This window comes from Urocampus carinirostris, chromosome 20 (assembly GCF_059441175.1).
Source record: "Urocampus carinirostris isolate Australia breed hairy pipefish chromosome 20, RoL_Ucar_1.0, whole genome shotgun sequence".
Classification (NCBI taxonomy): domain Eukaryota; kingdom Metazoa; phylum Chordata; class Actinopteri; order Syngnathiformes; family Syngnathidae; genus Urocampus; species Urocampus carinirostris.
In genome coordinates this window covers 13,838,955-13,860,363 of record NC_142368.1, presented here as the reverse complement: position 1 = coordinate 13,860,363, position 21,409 = coordinate 13,838,955, and the positions used below count along the sequence as shown (strand labels likewise).

Here is a 21,409-nt window from a genome sequence, read left to right as displayed (position 1 = left end):
CTAGAGAGAGGAAGAGAGAGAAAAAGATAATTGAGAGACTGGGAGATAGAGAGGGACCAAGAGAAAGTGAGGGAGAGACAAAAAAACAGAGACAGAGACAGAAAGAGAGAGAGACAGAAAGAGAGACAAAAAGCAAGACTGACAGTCAGGGAGATATAGAGAGATAGAGCTCAAGAAAAAGAGAACAAAGAGAAAAAGAGACAAATGGGTAATTAGGAATAAAGAGGTAGCAAACAAAAGAGAGAGAAACAGATTAAAAAAAGAGAAAAACAGAGATAAAAATAAAGAGACAGAGAGACAGAAAAAGAGAGAGAGAGGATATACAGATACACAGATATACAGAAAGAAACAGAGAACGAGACAGAAGGCGAGCAAGAGAGAGAAAGACCAAGAGATAGAGAGACAGAGAGAAGGAGAGACAGACAAGACAGACAGACAGGGAGATATTGAGCGAAAGAACTCAAGCGAGATATACAGAACGAGAACAAAGGGAGAAAAAAGACAAACGGTTAACCAGGAATAGAGAGGTAGCAAACAAGAGAAAGAAAGAGACAGATAAAGAAGAGAAAAACAGAGATAACAAATAGAGAGAGAGAGGGAGGGAGAGGCCAAGACAGAGACAGAAACAGAGATATACAGATATACAGAAAGAAACAGACAGAGAGAGCAAGACAGAAGGCGGGCAAGAGAGTGAAAGGCAGAGACAGAGATAGAGAGAGAGACATATAGATAGAGATAGACATAGAGATAGAAAGAGACAGAGAGATAGAGATAGATAGATAGACAAATGGAAAGCTAGGAATACAGAAGGAGCAAACGAGAGAAAGACGAAGAGGGAGAAACAGGGATACATAAAACAGAGATAGCCATCAAGAGAGAATGGGGCAGAGGGAACAAGAGAGAAAGATGGAGGGAGAGAGAGAAAGACAGATAGAAATAGAGAAAAAGACTGATTGGTCCTTCAGTCCGACCTATAAAACACATGTTCACTGCGTTGTTATCAATGACAATAAAGTCAATTCAATCCAACAAAACACATTTCCCCCCTTCTAGGATTAGGTTAGGGTTGGTTAAGATTAAGCCAGCCCCATTGTTCAGTCCGAAACGTGGACGTGACTCACGGTCAATGTTCCCTGTAATTTTGCAGGGGTCTGAGCGTTCACACAAAGTCAGTGAGCAGCGCTTGAAACAGCAGTGAGCAACGGCAATCCCAAGTGTGGCAACTAAGTCATTAGCAAACATGTCCAAAACTTGACATCACGTTACATTTTGCTGAGTTTCCGGCAATGCAAAATTATTTTTCTCTTTTAAATGAATTGACTCATGTACGATTGCAAAGGTTGTACGGCCTACAAACGTTGTTTGTTCTTACAATTCCATTTATTTTTATTTCCTGACATATTTTGTCGCATTATATTAACATTTTTGGGGGCTTATTTCGTCGGTTGTAAGATACAGAACTGTACTTAATCACATTTTTTAGTGTATAATGTTGGCAACAAGATTCACTTGATACAATTAGAAATTATTTGAATGCAACGCAAACTTTTTCTTCTTTTTCAGTGTTTTTTCTACTTTTTTTTTTAAATTCCTTTAAAAAAAATCTCATTTTTTTGTCTTTTTCCTTAATTTTCCTTCTATTTTTCTCTTCCTTTTGTTTCTTTTTTTCTCAGCTTTTCACTACTTTTTCATTTTGGTATTTTTTTCTTTTTTGTTCTATTCCCCCCTTCCTTTATGTCATTTTTTTGCATCATTTTACATAATATTTGGTCATGTTGGGATAAAAGAAGCAAAAACAACCCGAAGAGCCGTTTAGGACCCGAAAGAGCCGGTTCCTTTTAGTGAGCCGAGCCGACGAAGCCGGTTCTCGACACAATCTACTAACTTTACTCAACTTCGTTCTACTCGGACTCGACTTCAAAATACCTCATTTAAGACACAACGTCAGGGGAACCCGTGTATTTTTACCTTCATGCACTGTAACTTAGAGGGAACACTGCTCACGGTAGACTTGCCGTCTCTTTTCCACCGATGCTGGTCGAGACGTTCTCCCATTCCGGTTACCATGGCACCGTTATCTCTGCAGCCCATAACAGGACGTTGCCGAGGCTCGGACATATTTTGTATTTATAATGCCGAGCATTTTCGGTGTTTGACTAACACGGGAATTCCCTCAATGGCCGTGCTGTTCCTTATTAACGGGCACAACAGGTCAGATTACGGAACCCGAGTAACGGTGCACGGACGTTCGGGACGGGTTTCTCAAATCGAGTGAGACGATGCCAAGATGCCGCTTGGTATTAAAAAAAAAATGGAGAATGCAAATGAAATCCTCAGAGGGGAATCGTCGCCTCGTCCAAATATGGACAACGCCCAAATGGCGTTCGATATCTGCCAACGTGAGACAGCAGGACGTCACTGCCGGCCAGTTTTCGTCAAAATAAGCACAAAGAAAACAAATAAACAGCAGAACAAAAACAACGTGGATGGAAGCCCAGGTCTCCCGGCTAATATTGAGCCAAAGCGCATACATATTTTATTTTAGCAAGCTGCGGGGAAAAAGAAAAATATTGATACGAGGTGAAATTCAGCTTACTGATTCCAGTAAAGAAATAATATACATAAATATCAACCCAAACTTGGAATTTAACAATGAATACATCATTTAAACAAAGTATCTTTAAGCAAATTTTTACTTTAAAAATGTATACGTAAATTCCGGACTATAGAGCGCACCTGATTATAAGCCGCACCCACCACATTTTAAGAGGAAAACCGATTTTGCACCTACACAAGCCGCACCTGTATATAAGCCGCATGCGCCCACATTAAAACATGTAACACAATCACAAAATTAGCATTTCCGGGTTTAATATCTCGTGCTTCCATTCGATATGGTCGGTGTAAAGTGTAAAGAAGAGGCAAAGGTGGAATAAGAAAGCTTGATGCGGTTGAGAAAACGGTCGGAGCGCTTCTTTTCGGCCACTCTAACACGGAGGGGGACCTCTTGAAGCGCATCTTCCGAAAGTAAGTTAAACTCAACTTTATTCATCTTTATAGAGCATATTATTTTATGAAATGTTATCTTTTTGAGTACAAAACAATACAGGTTACTTATATAAGCCTTAAACATATTTATGCAAGCCTTAAACATACAAAATATAGCACTGAAGTAGCTTACAAACAAATTCAAATTACTACTGGAACCTTGTTAGTTAGTAGGGCAGCGTCTGTATATAGAATAGAATATACCTTTATTGTCATTGTTACAAAATGGGTTGAACATATTGTGACAACGAAATTGGATGTGGCACTCCAGGTTCACATTTGACAGTGAGGATAAAAGAAAACAAAGAAGATAAGGTTATAATTTACACAACATTTACACAAGATGTAGGATACATACAGTTTTGGGATCGTATATAGTATTTAGTGCAAGGTTTTTTTTTTTTTTTTTAACTTACATTTCAACTTTAGCAGCAAACATACAACTCATACAAGTTTTTTTAGGTCAAATTTGACTTGAACCATGAATATACTTTCGATGTCCTGTACTTTAAGGCAAATATTTTTGATCTACATTTGGACTTCAGCGATAAAATACCACTTAACGTGGGTTTGAACGCTACGTAGGAATCCAATGGTCAAGTCAAGTCATTTTTATTTGTATAGCCCTTAATCACAAAGAGTCTCAAAGGGCTGCACAGGTTATTACACAGACTTTTTCAGACGATTATTACATCATCCCCTGATCTAGGACCAACATGAGGGCAAGGAAAAACTCAAAAAACCTCAACATGAGGAAAATGACCGCACATGTGGCATACCCCTTTCAGGATTACCAGACAGCAAAGGATGTTGCAATCACAAATAATACAGAGATATTGTCCACGAAAAGTATAGGTTGTTCATACTCTTTTATCTCAGTGAGGCAGGCCTCAAAATGTCCACAATTTAGTGTGGCATATTCCTCCAACGGAAGATATAGTTGAGTGTCATCTGCGTAGCAGTGAAAACTGATATTATACTTGCGAATAATATCACGTGATGGAAGCATGTAAATGCTGAAAAGAAGGGGGCCAAGCACTGAACCCTGCGGAACACCACAGGTAACATTAAAGGGCTCAGATGTCATTTCGCCATATTTAACACAGTGCGTCCTCCCTGAGAGGTAGGATCTGAACCATGAGAGGACGGTTCCTGAGAGACCAATCCATTTTTCCAACCGCTCTAGTAAGATATGGTCCACTGTGTCAAAAGCAGCCTGTTACCTGATAATAAATGTTCCCTGTAATTTTCCAGGGGTCTGAGCGTTCACACAAAGTCGGTGAGCAACGCTTGAAACAACAGTGAGCAACAGCAATCCCAAGTGTGGCAACTAAATCATTATCAAACATGTCCAAAACGTGACATCAACTTACATATAGCTGAGTTTCCGGCAATGCAATTTTTTTTTTCACTTTTGAATGAATTGACTCATGTATTAATGCAAAGGTTGTACAGCCTACAAACGTCATTTGTTTTTACAATTCTTTCACAAGATTTCCATTTATTTTTCTTCCTGGTATCTTTTGACGCATAATACTAACATTTTGGGGGGCTTATTGAGTCGGTTGCACGATACACAACTGTATTTAATCACATTTTTGAGTGGACGTACAATGTTGGCAACAAGATTGACTTGGTATAATTGGAAATTATTTGAATGCAACACAAACGTTTTCTCCTTTTTCCCCGTTTTTTTTTTCCTTTAAAAAAATCTCATTGTGTTTATATTTTCTTAGCTGTTACTTTTTTCTTTTTGTTCTCTATTTACTTTTTTTCCTTTGTTTCTCTCTTTTTTCTGAAATTTTCCTTCTTTTTTCTCTTCCTTTTGTTTCTTTTTCTCAGCTTATCACTACTTTTTCATTTTGGTATTTTTTTCTTTTTTGTTATATTTGTCCCCCTACCTTTAAGTAACTTCGTGCATAATTTTACATAATATCTGGTCATGTTGGGATTAAAGAAGCAAAAACAACCTGAAGAGCCGTTCAGGACCCGAAAGAGCCGGCTTCCTTTTAGCGAGCCAAGCCGAAGAAGCCGGTTCTCCAAAAACTCTGACTTTACTTAATTTCGTTCTACTTCGACCTTGACTTCCAAATACCGCATTTAGAACACAGCGTCAGGGGAACCAGAGTATTTTTACCTTCATGCACTGTCACTTTGACTTAATTCGCTTCCTAATTAGCAATTTGGAGCCCTGATTTTTGTGGGCTGGCTAGATTTTCTTGTGCGCGGAAAAGCTCTGGGTAGTGCGCAATTGCGCATACACGCAGCTTAGAGGGAACATTGGACAAGACCCAATAGCGTTCGTTTTACTAAGTTTTATTGAGAAAGAGCAGTGCAAGTGGCACTTCCGTGTCGAGCGAGGATAGTTGTAGAAAGCGGGAAGACAGGTCGATGGCCGGGACGGAGGAGCAAGGGCGGTAATGAGTTCAGAAAAGAGGTAGGCAACAGGTATCGGGCAGGAAACAGGGCAAAACAGGTCGATGGCGGGAACGGAGGAGCAAGGGTGGTAACGAGTCCGGAAAAGAGGTAGGCAACAGGTATCAGGCAGGAAGCGGGGCAAAACAGGTCGGTGGCCGGGACGGAGGAGCAAGGGTGGTAACGAGTCCAGAAAAGAGGTAGGCAACAGGTATCGGGCAGGAAACGGGGCAAAACAGGTCGATGGGCGGGACGGAGGAGCAAGGGTGGTAACGAGTCCAGAAAAGAGGTAGGCAACAGGTATCAGGCAGGAAACGGGGCAAAACAGGTCGGTGTCCAGGACAGAGAAGCAAGGGTGGTAACGAGTCCAGAAAAGAGGTAGGCAACAGGTATCGGGCAGGAAACGGGGCAAAACAGGTCGATGGCCGGGACGGAGGAGCAAGGGTGGTAACGAGTCCAGAAAAGAGGTAGGCAACAGGTATCAGGCAGGAAACGGCGCAAAACAGGTCGATGGCCGGGACGGAGGAGCAAGGGTGGTAACGAGTCCAGAAAAGAGGTAGGCAACAGGTATCAGGCAGGAAACGGGGCAAAACAGGTCTATGGCCGGGACGGAGGAGCAAGGGTGGTAACGAGTCCAGAAAATAGGTAGGCAACAGCTATCAGGCAGGAAACGGGGCAAAACAGGTCGATGGCCGGGACGGAGGAGCAAGGGTGGTAACGAGTTCAGAAAAGAGGTAGGCAACAGGTATCAGGCAGGAAACGGGGCAAAACAGGTCGATGGCCGGGACGGAGGAACACGGGTGGTAAGGAGTCCAGAAAAGAGGTAGGCAACAGGTATCAGGCAGGAAACGGGGCAAAAACAGGTCGATGGCCGGGACGGAGGAGCCAGGCAGAAACGGGTCCAGAACCGGTCGGCAACAGGTATCAGGCAGGAAACGGGACGATGGCCGGGACGGAGGAGCCAGGCAGAAACGGGTCCAGAACAGGTCGGCAACAGGTATCAGGCAGGAGAAAACAGTTCAGGAGAATGTCGGATAGTTCAGAGCTTGAGTCCTGATTTTTGTGGGCTGGCTAGAACACTGCTTATAACCCAGCGTTCCCCTGCTCAAAAAGCGATACGTAGGTAGGACATCGATAAGACGTCTCACGGGTATATTTCCACAGCGCCCTGGGCGAGATAGCCTGAGAAGCAAACATGTGTTAACACTCTCCTTCCGAGAGATACATGGCATCTGCATTCCGACCGCCTCTCGCAGGCATTTTCGAAAAACACCCCCCTCCCCAAAAGATATCGCCTTCCCAGGGGACAGTGGATAGTCATGGGAAATACGCACTGGGTTGAACAACAGGACGGGGGACATTTTCTTTATCATCCGGCTTGCATATTTTTGCCAGCGGGGCGGTTCTTTACGGCGGTCGTAATGGACCCTCCCCGGCGGCAGCGGTGCAGGGACATCAGCTCCAATGGTCTGTTGCGGGGGGGGCGGGGGCACACACCTCGCTGTCAAATAAAAGTGTCTGCGTGAAGGTCGGCGAGAGAACAAAGAGGTTCTCTGTGAGAGCCCGGTAAAAAAATAAAAAACCTTGCTCTCATAGAAAGCCGCCTGTGCTGTGTTGCGCCTCGGGTCTATTTGTTTTAGGCGTCACGCGTCGCTCTAGTTGTCAGTTTCAAGAAGCGGAACCGGCCCCTCGTCTGGTTTAGTAAGGGTTCTGCACACAAATTCTTGAAAGAGTGACATCAAAAGAGGACCTATATATAGTGGAGGACTGTATGGAGGTGTTTTTCGTTTAGGAGAATTGGGTATAGGTCCTGCGTTGTCTTTCTTTCATGTTGTGTTTAGTTAAAAGTAGTTAATGGTCCAAAAAGTTGTGGTTTTTGTTTTATTTATGTTCAGTTAAGAGTCTACTTTCATGTCGTGTTCAGTTAGTTAGTGTTCCAACATATCTTGAGTTGTCTTTCTTTCATGTTTTTGATGAGTTAGAGGTCTTACTTTCATGTTGTGTTTAGTTAAAAGTAGTGGTCCAAAATGTCAGAGTTGTCGTTTTTGTTCGATTTGTATGAGATCATTGGCGAACATATCCTGCATTGTCTTTTTTTGTTTTATTTATGTTCAGTTATGGGTCTACTTTCATGTCGTGTTCAGTTAGTTAGTGTTCCAAAATATCTTGAGTTGTCTTTTTTTCATGTTTTTGATGAGTTCGAGGTCTTGGTTTCTTTTTCAATTATGCATTTCATCTCATTTTTTTGTCATCGATGTTGCAACATATCCTGAGTTGGCTTTCCTTTAATGTTTTTGTTAAGTTAGTTAGTTGATCGTCCAAGTTCTCCTGAACTTCCTCCTAGTTTATTTTTTGCTTCGGTGTCTACTTTCATGGTTTGTTCAGTAAGAGCTAGTTCACCGTCCGACATATTCTGTATTGTCTTTTTCGGATTTATTAGAGTTGTCTTGTGTTCCAAAAAGGCCTAAGTTGTATTTCTCTCCTTTTTTGTCAACACTGCCTCTTCCTCTTACATGTTTTGTTTAGTTGGGTGTGTTTGTGTTCCAGCACATCTGCTGTTGTCTTCATTTTTATGTTCATTTAGATTCTGTTCCCACAAAGCGTGCATCGTCTTTCTTTGTGGTTAGGAAGAGTTAGTGTTCCAACAAATCCTGATTTGTCTTTTTTGTTTTTATTCAGTTGGAGTTATTGTTCCATTTTATCTTGCATTGTCTTTTTATTGTTTTGTGTAGTTCTGTGTCTTCTTACTTTCTTGTTTTGTTCAGTTAGATATAACTAATGTTCCAAAATATCCTGAATCATGTTTTTCCTTTGTTAATTAGTAGGAAAGTCCAACATACTCTGCATTGTTTTTGGTTTTTGGTCACTTTTAAGACATCTTCAGATCATGATTTTGTGCAGTTAGTTAGAGTTCCAATTCTGAGTGGTCAACTTTCATGTTTTGTTAAATTTGAGTAAGACCAACATATCCCAACTTTTCTCCCATGTATGTTTTATTCAGTTGTCTTCCCACGTTCATGTTTTGTTTAGTTATCCCTAGTTTGTGCTCTGAAATATCTTCTGTTGTCCTAATTTCATATTTTTCTTCAGTAAAGGTTCCAACATATCTTGAGTTTAATTTTTTTAACATTTTTGTTAGGTTTGAGATATATTAAACATGTTCTACATTATTTTCTATTTATTGTTCAGTTCTGCATCTTCTCACTTTCATTTTTGCAGTCATTAAAAGTTGATATTAAAATATACCATTACTGGTCCTTCTTTCATGTTGTGTTCATTTAGTCAGTTTGTGGTCCCTCGTTCATGTTTTTTGTTCAGTTTTGTGTCGTCCCGCCTTTCACGTTGTGCTCAGTTACAGTTAGTTCCAGTTCCAAAAGGTACAGGTTTTTTAGGTAGTATTCCGACATCACGTGTTGCGATTCTTGCATGCTTTTGTTTAGTTACAGCTTGTTAGTGTGCCTGTGTTTTCTTGCTTTCCTGTTTTTGTTCGTCATAGTTGGTGTTCCAACATGATGTGCGTTCTTTGTTTCTTGTTTTGTATTCACTTAGGGCTACAGCATATCTGGAGTTTTTTTCTTTCATGTTTAGATCAGTTGGAGGTTGTGGTCCAACAAATTCCACAGCCTTGGATTTGTTGTTTGTGTTCAATAATAGTTAATGTTTCAACATATCCTGTCGTAATTTCATGTTTTTGTTCCAGCTAGTTAGTGTGCTTGCTTCTTTTCACTTTCATGAATTTGTTCAGCGGTCCAACATATTCCACATTCAGCGTTCCCTCTAAACTGCGCGCATGCACAATTGCGCACTGCTCGAACGTTCTCAGCGCACAAGAAAATCGAGCCAGCGCACAGAAATCAGGGCTCAAAATTACTAATTAAGAAGCGACTTAAGTCAAAGTTACAGTGCATGAAGGTCAAAATACACGGGTTCCCCTGACGTTGTGTCCTAATGCAGTATTTTGAAGTCGAGTTGAAGTAGAACGAAGTTGAGTAAAGTGAGTAGAGTTTGTCGAGAACCGGCTTCTTCGGCTCGGCTCACTAAAAGGAACCGGCTCTTTCGGGTCCTAAACGGCTCTTCAGGTTGTTTTTGCTTTTTTAATCCCAACATGACCAAATATTATTTAAAATTATGCACAAAATTACTTTAAGGAAGGGGGGAATAGAACAAAAAAGAAACAAATACCAAAATGAAAAAGTAGTGAAAAGCCGAGAAAAAAAAGAAACAAAAGACAAAAATTTAGAAAAAAGACAGAAAAAAAGAAAAGAAAGAAATGTAGGGAAAAAAGTAAATAAAGGACAAAAAGAAAAAAGTAACAGCTCGGAAAAAATAAACACAATGAGATTTTTTTTAAAGGAATTTTTAAAAAGGTAGAAAAAAAAAACACGGAAAAAAGAAGAAAACGTTTGTGTTGCATTCAAATAATTTCCAATGATATCAAGTGAATCTTGTTGCCAACATTGTACTTCCACTAAAAAAATGTGATTAAGTACAGTTCCATATCTTACAACCGACTAAATAAGCCCCCAAAAATGTTAGTATTATGCGACAAAATATATCAGGAAATAAAAAGAAATGTGAAAGAATTGTAAGAACAAACGACGTTTGTAGGCCGTACAACCTTTGCAATAGTACATGAGTCAATTGATTCAAAAGAGAAAAATAATTTTGCATTGCTGGAAACTCAGCAAAATGTAACTTGATGTCAAGTTTTGGACATGTTTGATAATAAATTATCTTGCCACACTTGGGATTGCTGTTGCTCACTGTTGTTTCAAGCGTTGCTCACCGTCTTTGTGTGAACGCCCAGACCCGTAAGGAAAAGTACAGGGAACATTGTCTTTCTTTCTCTCTTTCTTTACGTTCAGTTAGAGTTGCTTTTCGTGTTTTGTTCATTCAGATCGCCATCTGTTTTCAAGGGAAGAGCGGGAACAGGCATTCCGGTTGACAAAACCGCAATATTAGAGGAGGTAACTGCAGCAGGACAGGAAGTCTCGTCCTTTATGGGAGCCCCTACGACCGGACTGATTTACCGACTCTGCCCTTAGCGTCAAGACACTTTATGGTCCTTCAAGAAGCAGCACTTAGAGAGCATGAAAGACAGTAAGGACTTCTTGGATTTCAACGTCTCCAGTTTCAGATTTTTTTTTCAATAGCTCTTTTGGAGCTTGGAGGAAATGAAAAGTGACAAATCCTGAAATGAGTTTGAGGGAAGATGTCTTTGCAAATGAATCTGTCGCCGTAGGCAACCGCATGACGTTATTGCGAAACTCGGCACCTCCGCTCAATCTGCTGCCTTGCCAAGAATTTTGAAACCTTCTGAGCTATAAAAACAGTAATGGCTCTTTGTATTTCATTCTATTTTTTCTCGGGTTTTACACTGAATCCTGGCTATAACACGCTTCGCTTTTCGCAGTCTCGCTACTTCACTGATCTGTATTCTGATTGGCTCCAAAGTCTATCCGCCTCTTATCAAACTGTGCATCAATAACATTGCAAATCAATAGGTACACAAAAATTGCCAACTAGTCAATGGAACTGAACGTCTCGAATACAAATCCCTGGAACGTTGGCCGAAGCCACCTTAACTCAATCTTGAAGTCAAGGAAACTGAACGTCTCAAAAATTAAGTATTTAAAATGCAATCGAATGCCTGAACCACCTCGACTCGATCCTGATCTGGTACAGTCAGCAACCGCATGCTTGAACAAGTCAGCTTAAATTGAAAGTACCGTATTTTCCACACTATAAGGTGCACATAAAATCTGTTGTTTTTTTTTTAAAAGCTGACTATGCGCCTTATAATCCGGTGCGCCTTATATATGGATCAATATTGAGCCGCGACAGGTCTTGCAATTTACGGTAAGCAGCCACCGACTCCATTTTTCGCGTAGAAGAAGAAGTGCGCTGTGCATACTGGGAAATATTTAAGGGAAAAAGTGTATATTTCTAAAGGTAAGGGTGGGAAAAATATATCAGATTAACACATTTACTCACGCAACTCCTTTTTCTTTAACCAACTTTTTACCCCCTCTTATTTCCTTGTCTGTCCCTCACCTTTAGCGGTCCCCTCTTAAACTCGGCACCCCGCGTTTGTTCCGCCCCTCATTTTTCGATCACCCGTGCAAAACATATCAGAATAAGTGTCTAAAATAAATACAAATAAATACATTACAAAAATATACAGTTGCAAATACATATTATACCTGGGTTACACATATTTACAAAGAAAGACGGTACACCGAGAGAGTTTTCAAAGCTTTAATAATAATATAGCTTTGACAGGGCAGTTAAGGGTAGCAACACTCGAGCGACGCTAGCGGCCATTACAAAAATGACATTAATTGGCCGCATCACTGAATAAGCCGTAGGGTTGAAAGTTAGGGAAAAAAGTAGCGACTTATAGTCCGTAATTTACGGTAAATTATCTATAGGATGTTGAAAAGAAATGTACAACCAGATGCCTGAGCCAATTTAATTTGATCTTAGTCTTATATCGATGAGGTTTGCAACCACATGCCTGATTAAGGCAATGAAACTCAAAAGTATCTCTGTCATGTTGAAAATAAAAACATGTAACCCGTCCCTAAGCCACTTCAACTCGATTCTGACCAGATACCCGTCGAGTCTCCAAACACATGCTCAATCATGTCAATGGAACTGAAGGTCTCAAATGTAACGCATGTCTGGAATGTTAAAAAAAAAACATGCAATCAGCAGGCAAGATCCCCTAATGCGGAGTCATCGCTCGATTCCAAGAAGTTAATAGCCAGATGTGATTGGTTTACAAACGTGCCTTTCATCGGGCGCACGACAGCAGCTGCCTTCGCCGATCGTGACGGAATCGTGCGGCGAAAGCCGATGCCTTTTCCATCGATTTGCTTTTACCTTGTCACTCACGCCCGAGTCGTCCCCTCCGCTCGGCCCCCGCTCGAGCTCCCACGCTCTTTTGTTCTTGCCGGAGACGAGGCGGCTCGGGGCTCAGCCTCTCGCTCTCGATTCATCAGAGGCGTCCGCAGAGAGACGCCCTGAGGATGTTTTGGCAGATTATTTCCATACCGAAGGCGAAGTGCTGCGGTAGTAAGTGAAAACAAAGTGAAGGGGTTTAGGGGTGACCCCGGTGACCAGATGGAACCGCAGATTGTCAAAAGGGGGCTAACTGCCTCAACAAAACCACAAGGGTCGAAAAGTGCCGTTTTTTTTAACACAGTACGCTAAGCAGGAAGAAAGTATAGTTTCGTACGTGAGTGCATTTCAAAACAAGCCCACGTCGTGTTGCTACGCAGTAAAGCATTAAGTTACCACGAGCTAATGCTAATTTTGACAAGGAAGAATAACAAAGTGAGGATGAATTAACAATGGGAACATTTTCCAGTTTACCCAGCAAGACAATACCTTCTTTCAGCCTCGAACACCATTCCATTTCAACACCTCGTCTTGCATACAAAAGGGTTGACATTCAAGTGAAAAAAAAAAGGCAATTCAGCACTTTTGGTTGTGGTGACTCAGCATTTTTTTCTAGAAAGACATTCCACTTCAAGCAGCCGGAATGACATTAAATGACATCACCATATTTAGTAGGCGGCCATGTAGGTTACTCTACATTTGAAAAATACCCCCCAAAAAATTGACTTTTGGTTTTGTTGACTCAATATCTTGCAGACAGTTAGAAGGTTTGATTTTTAACTGAAAATAATGGCCCCCAAAAATTCGACTTAACACCTAATTTTAACGAGACAGCATTTGATCCCAGACAGACATTACACTCTACCAGGTCAGAACAACATTGAACATCAACACCATATTCTACAGGCAGTCAGGTCGGTTAACCCCGATGTGAAAACTACCTCGACAAAATGACTCTGCATTTCATTTGTTGACTCGGCATTTTTCTCACAGACAGACATTCTACTCTACTAGTTAAAAGGGTTGACATTCAAGTGAAAAAAAATCAATTCAGCACTTTTGGTTGTGGTGACTCAGCATTTTTTTTCAAGAAAGACATTCCACTTTACGAGGCCGGAACAGCAAATGACATCACCATAGTTAATAGGCAGCCATGTAGGTTACCCTACATTTGGAAAAATACTCCCAAAAAACTGACTTTTGGTTTTGTTGACTCAATATCTTGCAGACAGTTAGAAGGTTTGACCTTTAACTGAAAAAATGGCCCCCAAAAAATCGACTCAACACTTATTTTTACCGAGACAGCATTTTATCCCAGACAGACATTACACTCTCCCAGGTCAGAACGACATTGAACATCAACACCATATTTTACAGGCAGTCAGGTCGGTTAACCCAGATGTGAAAACTACCCCGACAAAATGACTTTACATTTAAATTGTTGACACACCATTTTTCCCACAGACAGACATTCTACTCTACCAGGCCATAACTAGTTTGACCAGGATCACAATGTTTCACAAGCAATCAGGTCGGTCGCTATGGACTACAGGGGTGAAAATACCTAAAAGAAATGACTCAGAAATTTTGGTTTTGATGACCTGGCAGTTTTTCACTGTTCCAGACCAGAATAATAATCAATTTCAAGAAAATGTCTTACAGTTTGAAGGGTTGACCTTTAAGTGAAAGAAACGCCCCCAAAAAAGTCGACTCAGCCCATTGGTTCTGCTGACTCTGCATTTTTTTTTCCAGAAGACATTCCACTCACCGGCCAGAAAAACATTGAATATCAACACCATCTTTTACAGGCAGTCAGGCTGCGAAATGTTAAGTTACGGCGAGCTTTTGCTAATTTTGACGAAGGTGAATAACAAACTGATGACGGGAAAGTACTGAAACCCCCACATCAGACGTTTGAATGATGACACCCCCGAAAAAAACAAAACTAGCGCAAGAGAAGGATTAAACAGCCTAGCTTAGCCGCGTCTGAATGAATAATCGTATTCGTAGCCGTCTGGGAAGCGATGACACCTGGCTACCGATTTCGTCTGGACTTAAACCACTTCCTGTCTCGTTTTTCACAGGGGATTTTTTTTAGCAGGGACTCGGATTGCTAATGCAACGTTAGCGACCATAAGCAAATTCCACGAAAAATGTCATTTAGCACTCAAAATACATTTTACAGGCTTTAAGTTTCATTTCTGTCAGGGACTTTATGGACACATTTTAACATACTACCTTCCTCTATTTTTTGATGTTCACTATGTTTTCTGTATTCTTGCTAAATCCTGGTCATCCTGGATGGGGGATTACCACTTGTGAGGCCCCTTCTCAAGGTATCTTATTTTCCTCATACTGAGGATTTTGAGTTTTTCCTGGCCCGCATGTTGGTTTCAGATCAGGGGATGGCGTCATTGTAACCTGATCCAGTCCCTTGAGACAGTTTGTGATTAAGGGGGTCACGAATAAATGGGACTTGAAACGAGTTCATGAACACCACAGGAAATGGTGCCTCTACATCACTCGTGGTTAAGGTATCCAACCAACCAACCATGTAAATTGTATGTACCGTAAATTCCGGACTATAGAGCGCACCTGATTATAAGCCGCACCCACCACATTTTAAGAGGGAAACCGATTTTGTACTTACACAAGCCGCACCCGTATATAAGCCGCATGCGCCCACGTTAAAAAAATGTAACACAAACACAAAATTAACCCAAACCCTGAATGTCCTTCATAAAAGTACGCAGTCCAAAAATCACAGCCGGCAAAATAAACGGAAAATGATACCGGTACTTAAGGTTTGATGCAGACCGGCAGAGTCTGGGTCCCGTTTAAAGTAATCCAAGGAAAAAAGTGTATATTCCCAAAGGTAAGGGTGGGAAGAATATATATCCACTATAGTCCGCGGCGTCCACAAACACTCACCTTTACCGGTCCCCATTTCCCGTCAGCCCGCGTTTTTTTCGCCCCTTTTTTTTTTATTCGGCCGTGCAAAACATATCAGAATAAGTGTCTGAAATAAATACATTACAAAAATATACAGTTGCAAATACATACAATACATGGTTACACATATTTACAAAGAAAGATGGTACACCAAGATAGTTTTCAAAGCTTTATTAATAATGATATAACGTGCTTCGTTTTCCTTTCGCTTTTAATATAGGTGTACGAAGTGTTTTAGCCCTTTTTTTATTTTTACACGTTCATGTTAGCGTAATCTTTCGTACGGAAGATTACGATAACGCGAACGTAAGATTAGCCTGGGTTAGCTTTATGTTTACGTTAAACATTCAAGGTGAACATTCAGGGTGTTGGAACGAATTAAAACGATTTACATTATTTTCAATGGGAAAAATGATTTCGGTGATCGAACAAATCGGTTTTCGAACAGGGTTCTGGAACGCATTATGGTTGAGAACAGAGGTTCCACTGTATGCACACGCCAAGAAGTTGCAGTCTTTCTCGGCGCATATATTCCACCAGTCTAAATCTTACCTTTTGTACTCGAGCGCCGCTGGCAGCCGTTCGAAAAATGACATAAATTGGCCGCATCACTGAATAAGCCGCAGGGTTGAACGTTTAGGAAAAAAGTAGCGGCTTATAGTCCAGAATTTACGGTATGTACATTTTACTTGATTCAACGTGAACTCATTCACTGCCATTGACGGCTAAAGACGTCAACGAGGCATTTTTAAAGATTTATGAGATGAAAAACAACATTCCTGATATTTTTTTTCAAGAAACGATAAAATAACGGAAACGTTAGCTTCCCCAAACACACGATGTGACGGATTGCACATAATCATAGGCAGGGGCCCGTGATGATCGCCATCTTTCCTCTTCGATTAATTAACTGTGGCCCCGAATCGGCAGCAGCGCCTCCAACCTTTCCACTTCTGACACCTTCTCCTCACTCTTGATTTACGATTGCGCGCTCGCAAATGACTTCTGATAGGAGAAACGCTGGGGGCCATTTGGCGCTCATGTGAATCGGCGTGGTTATTAATTGCGGGATGTTCATTTGTTAAAAAAAAAAAATAAAATAAAAAAAAAATTGTAGATTTGCACCATGTTTATCAGGAAGCGATGTGTTCCACTCAACAATTTGGAATTTCTCTATTACTTTATTTACACTGAAAACAGGTTTTTGTCACATTCAAAGACAATGTGAGAGAGAGAGAGAAAGAGAGAAAGAGAGAAAGAGAGAGAGAAAGAGAAAGAGAGAAAGAGAGAGAGAGAAAGAGAGAAAGAGAGAAAGAGAGAGAGACAGAGAGAAAGAGAGAGAGAGAAAGAGAGAGAGAAAGAGAAAGAAAGAGAGAGAAAGAGAGAGAGAGAAAGAGAGAGAGAGAAAGAGAGAGAGAGAAAGAGAAAGAGAGAGAAAGAAAGAAAGAGAGAGAGAGAAGATAGATACTTTCTTCATCCCTGCAGGGAAATTCACATTTCCAGCAGCATCCCTTTGCTGAGAATACAATAATAAAGCAAAAGGAATACACTATACAAAGACCCAATGTGACGTGCTAATACCCACTGTAGAGTGTTGTATAGAGTATTTAAATAGTGCTACATAAAATACACACTGCAATAAAAGTACGGTAATATGCAATGTAGGGCGTGTGGTTTAAATGGGCCTTTACTCCGCCGGGTGGAGTTAAAGAGCCTCATGGCATGAGGAAGAAAAGATCTCTTCAGTCTGTCCGTGGTACAAGACAGTGACAGCAGTCCGTCGCTCAATCACCTTAGGTATTTTTTTAAAACTATATTTGCATTTTTCTTCTAATCTAAATCTAAATAGATCTAATAATCTTCTAATAATGTATAATGCAATAATTTTCAGCAAAAACAGGAGAGGAATCCTTAAAATGAGACTTATGTTCAAAATATTTTTGGAATTATTACAAATAAATGTATTTTCATGTATATATTAACTCATTTTACCATATTTTACCATAAGAAAAAATATTTAAAATGAGAAGTGTTGGTTTTAAATTCATTTTTCACATTGTAATAATTATTCCATTAAAAAAGAAGAATAAACTAAATTAACTACAACAGTCATTATTCATTAAAATAAAGCGAGAAACATTGTATGCCTCAGTTGTTTTAAATTTCCTGTTCTTCCCATTTTACAGAGAAGATACAAGTTTAAAATATTTGAATAAAAACGCTCAGAAAATAGAGGTGATTACTTAAAATAATTACATAACTTAAGTAAATAACTAAATATGTTTAGTAAATTCATATATTTAGACAAGTAAATAACTTAAACAAATATCTAAAAGTATTTGCCATTTTTTTTAAACCTTGTGAAGAGTTCTTATATTTTACTAGAAAAATAATGATTAAAAACATGTAAAGCACATAAAAAATAATATAGTAAAATTCAAAGAAAATCTATATTTTTTATTGATTAATCTTTTTATTAAAAAAGGTTGGATGAAGATATAGAAAACCAATACAAGAATTTCTTTTAAATAGAATTAAAATAAATACAATAAAAAAACAATTAAAACCTATATTAAAATTAAAAACAAAAATAATAATTCTATTTTTTTAATAGTTAATCTTTGCCTTCAATAAAATGTTGGATGTAAACATTAAAAACCAATGTCTTATCTCATTAGCTGCACCACTTATCCTCAGTAGGGTCGCGGGGGTGCTGGAGCCCATCCCAGCAATCATCGGGCAGTGGGCAGGGGACACCCTGAACTGGTTGCCAGCCTAGTAACAAATGTATTACTAGAAAATGCAAATTTAAAAATATATTAAATCAATTAATAATAGATTCAAACAAGTTAAAAATCATAGGTGAATAAAACTATATTCTCATTTCATTTTTTTAACTGTTATTATTGGTCCTCTATAGAATGTTGAATGTAGACATAGGAAAACATTTCTTGGAAAATAAAAATACAGAAAAATCAAATAAAATTGACCAAAAAATGATTAGTTAATCCTGGTCTTCTATAAAAAGTTTGATATGGACATAGCTTTTATGATTTATATATCATTTTTATATTACATTCACAAGCTGATGCATAAACAGCCCCCTGTTTCTTTTTCCCCCCCCACACAAATATTTAACATCGTCATGAAACAGATTTGATCAACGCGTCCAAATCTGGAAAAATGTTCCGTTTATTCAGCTTGAGATGACTCACGGATTTTATTTTTGTTTTTTTGGTACAGTAAAGCCTGGAAGGCAGCGGTGGAGCCTCCCACCCAGAAGACTTCCTCTCCGAGAAGGAAATTGAGGCCAGATGTGAGTTCAAACATAAGAAAAAACGACCGGGGACGCCAGGCCAAATCCGGACTGTCTTAAGGTGTGTGCACTCTTCAGTTTATATCTTCATAGAACCACTCCCGCGCGTTTTCGACTCTTACCTGACTTAAGTAGTCAGCAAACCAGAAAAGGTACGAGGTACAATAATCCTCATCCGGATAATCTCGAGGTTCTGAAAAAACACACAAAAACAGAAAAATACATTCAAAAATAGATTAAGTGAGTCTGTTCTTCCGAGTTTCACCTTTGATACTTGACTTTGAACGCCTTTGCCGAAAATATCTCAAGGGTTCATTCGGGTGCGTGATATCCTTAAAAATGCTGGAATTTTATTGTTGTGTTTTCAAAGATTGATAAGAGCTTAAAATTTGGGTGAAGCGCTTGTATATGCTTTAAATTGTTGGCATGTTTCTGCTTAATAGATAGATAGACGGATGGATAGATACTTTATTAATCCCTATAGGGAAATTCACACTTCCAGCAGTAGTGGCAGGAGGTAGAGCGCTCGTCTTGGGATCAAGGGATCCCAGTTCGAATCCCGGCTCGTCCGTGTTACATGTTGAAGTGTCCTTGGGTAAGACACTGAACCCCTAATACCCCAATAAGTAGGTTAGCGCCTTGCATGGCTGCATGGCCGCTATTGGTGTGTGAGTGTGTGTGAATGGGTAAATGTGAAGCACATTGTAAAGCGCTTTGGGAAGTCTTCATTCACTTGAAAAGCGCTATAGAAATGCAGATCATTTCATTTAAGTTTCATTTCTGTCAGGGACTTTCTGGACACATTTTCACATACTACGTTCCTTTATTTTTTAATGTTCACTATGTTTTCTGTATTCTTGCTAAATCTATTGATCACTGGTCATCCTGGAAGGGGGGGTAGCACTGGTGAGGCCCCTTCTCAAGGTATCTTATTTTCCTCATACTGAGGATTTTGAGTTTTTCCTGGCCCGCATGTTGGTTTCAGATCAGGGGATGGTGTCATTGTAACCTGAGCCAGTCCTTTGAGACAGTTTGTGATTAAGGGGTCACAAATAAATGGTGCCTCTACATCACTCATGGTTAAGGTATCCAACCAACCAACCATGTAAATTGTATGTACCGTAAATTCCGGACTATAGAGCGCACCTGATTATAAGCCGCACCCACCACATTTTAAGAGGCAAACCGATTTTGTACTTACACAAGCCGCACCTGTATATAAGCCGCATGCGCTCACATTAAAAAATGTAACACAAACACAAAATTAACCCAAACCCGAATTTAAGTCCCGCGATTAAAACTAAATGTCCTTCATAAAAGTACACAGTCCAAATATCACAGCCGGCAAAAAGAACAGAAAATGATACCAGCACTTAAGGTTTGATGCAGACCTGCAGAGTCCGGGTCCCGTTGAAAGTAATCCAAGGAAAAAAGTGTATATTTCCAAATTTTCCTTACATGGGTGCAAGGCCACTATTGGGAAATGTGGAGCACATTGTAAAGCGTTTTGGGAAGTCATTGACTTGAAAAGTGCTATATAAATGCAGATCATTTCATTAAAAGGCACAAAAGAATTGGGGACTGGAGTCTTGGGTTTTGGTATTCACGAGGTCCCTATGTTCCTTCACCACGGACGCCAGCTTCTATTGTATAAATGAGTGTTTCTCAACCGTCTTTAAACCACGGCACACTTTTTTCAATTAAAAAAAATCTTGAGGCTAACCGCCTGTTAAAAATGTTTCACAATTAAATCCCGGCGGCAGCTTAATGTTTTTAAGCTTGAATTGTCTTCCCTTTAATTGACAGTAGACAGTTTTCCTTAGCATTTGTAGTCACCGTGGCTTATTCATTTTGGTTAATATTTTGCACTAGTTTGGGATTTCACTATGTTTACCATATTTTTATCTTGTGTTTCAGGGAAAATAACAAACATGATACTAAAACTGAGCATGTATTATCTGGTAGTGGCACAATAAATGTTTTATTCATTTCTAACTTTTTGTTGTCGGTTTATTGTTAAATAAGAAAATAATTAAATTCAGACAAATGGTATGCACATTTGTTTACTTTAATGTATTTTATTACAATAAAGATAATACAATAGAATAGAATTTATTGTCACTTTACCATGCCAAATGTACAACATAATGAAAAAGTGCCATCCTGATAGTGCAACTGAATTAAAAAAAAAACTAAGTATATAATTGTCAAGACCAGAACGGAGACAGGACCCACTTGCGTTACGTTTCTCACAGTTTTATTGGAAGAAAGGAAAGGGTTGCCCGCACAATCCGGTGATTGCTGGAAGCGGAAGTGGGACTTCCTTGGCGAGCGATGGCGGTGTCGGGAACGGAAAAAACGGGTCAGTAGCCAGGACAGGAGAGCAAAAACGTGATCGAGGTTGGAAGCGAGTCGTAAGCCAGGAAAGGAGAGTAGACGTGGTCGGTGACAAAAAAGGTCGAAAGCCGGGACGGGAGAATAGACGTGGTCAGGATCAAAACCGGGGGACAAACAGGAGCAAAAAACATTTGAAAAAAGGCTTGCCTAGTGTGAACTGAGGTTCGCAGACGGACTAACAACAGGGGACAGACAGGATTGGGTTTAAATAGGGACAGAAAGCCAATCAGAGTCCGAAGCAAAGGAGCAGGCACAGGTGAAGCATATCAGTAATCATGACAATAATACTTTAAGGTTATTGGTTAAAAAATAAAAAACATTTGATTAAAAATTTAAAAAACAGAATGTACGAATAATATTTTTTGCTGTGCCAACAAA

General features: G+C 39.8%; 1 long non-coding RNA gene across 1 annotated transcript in view; it reads right to left on the bottom strand.

Moving 5' to 3' along the window:
* LOC148346307 (uncharacterized) overlaps positions 1 to 21,409 on the bottom strand; it is a 530,417-nt gene that overhangs the window by 207,065 nt on the left and 301,943 nt on the right. The window contains exon 5 of the long non-coding RNA XR_015848223.1: positions 18,757 to 18,827. This is a non-coding gene — a long non-coding RNA (uncharacterized LOC148346307). The remainder of the gene's footprint in view (positions 1 to 18,756; positions 18,828 to 21,409) is intronic.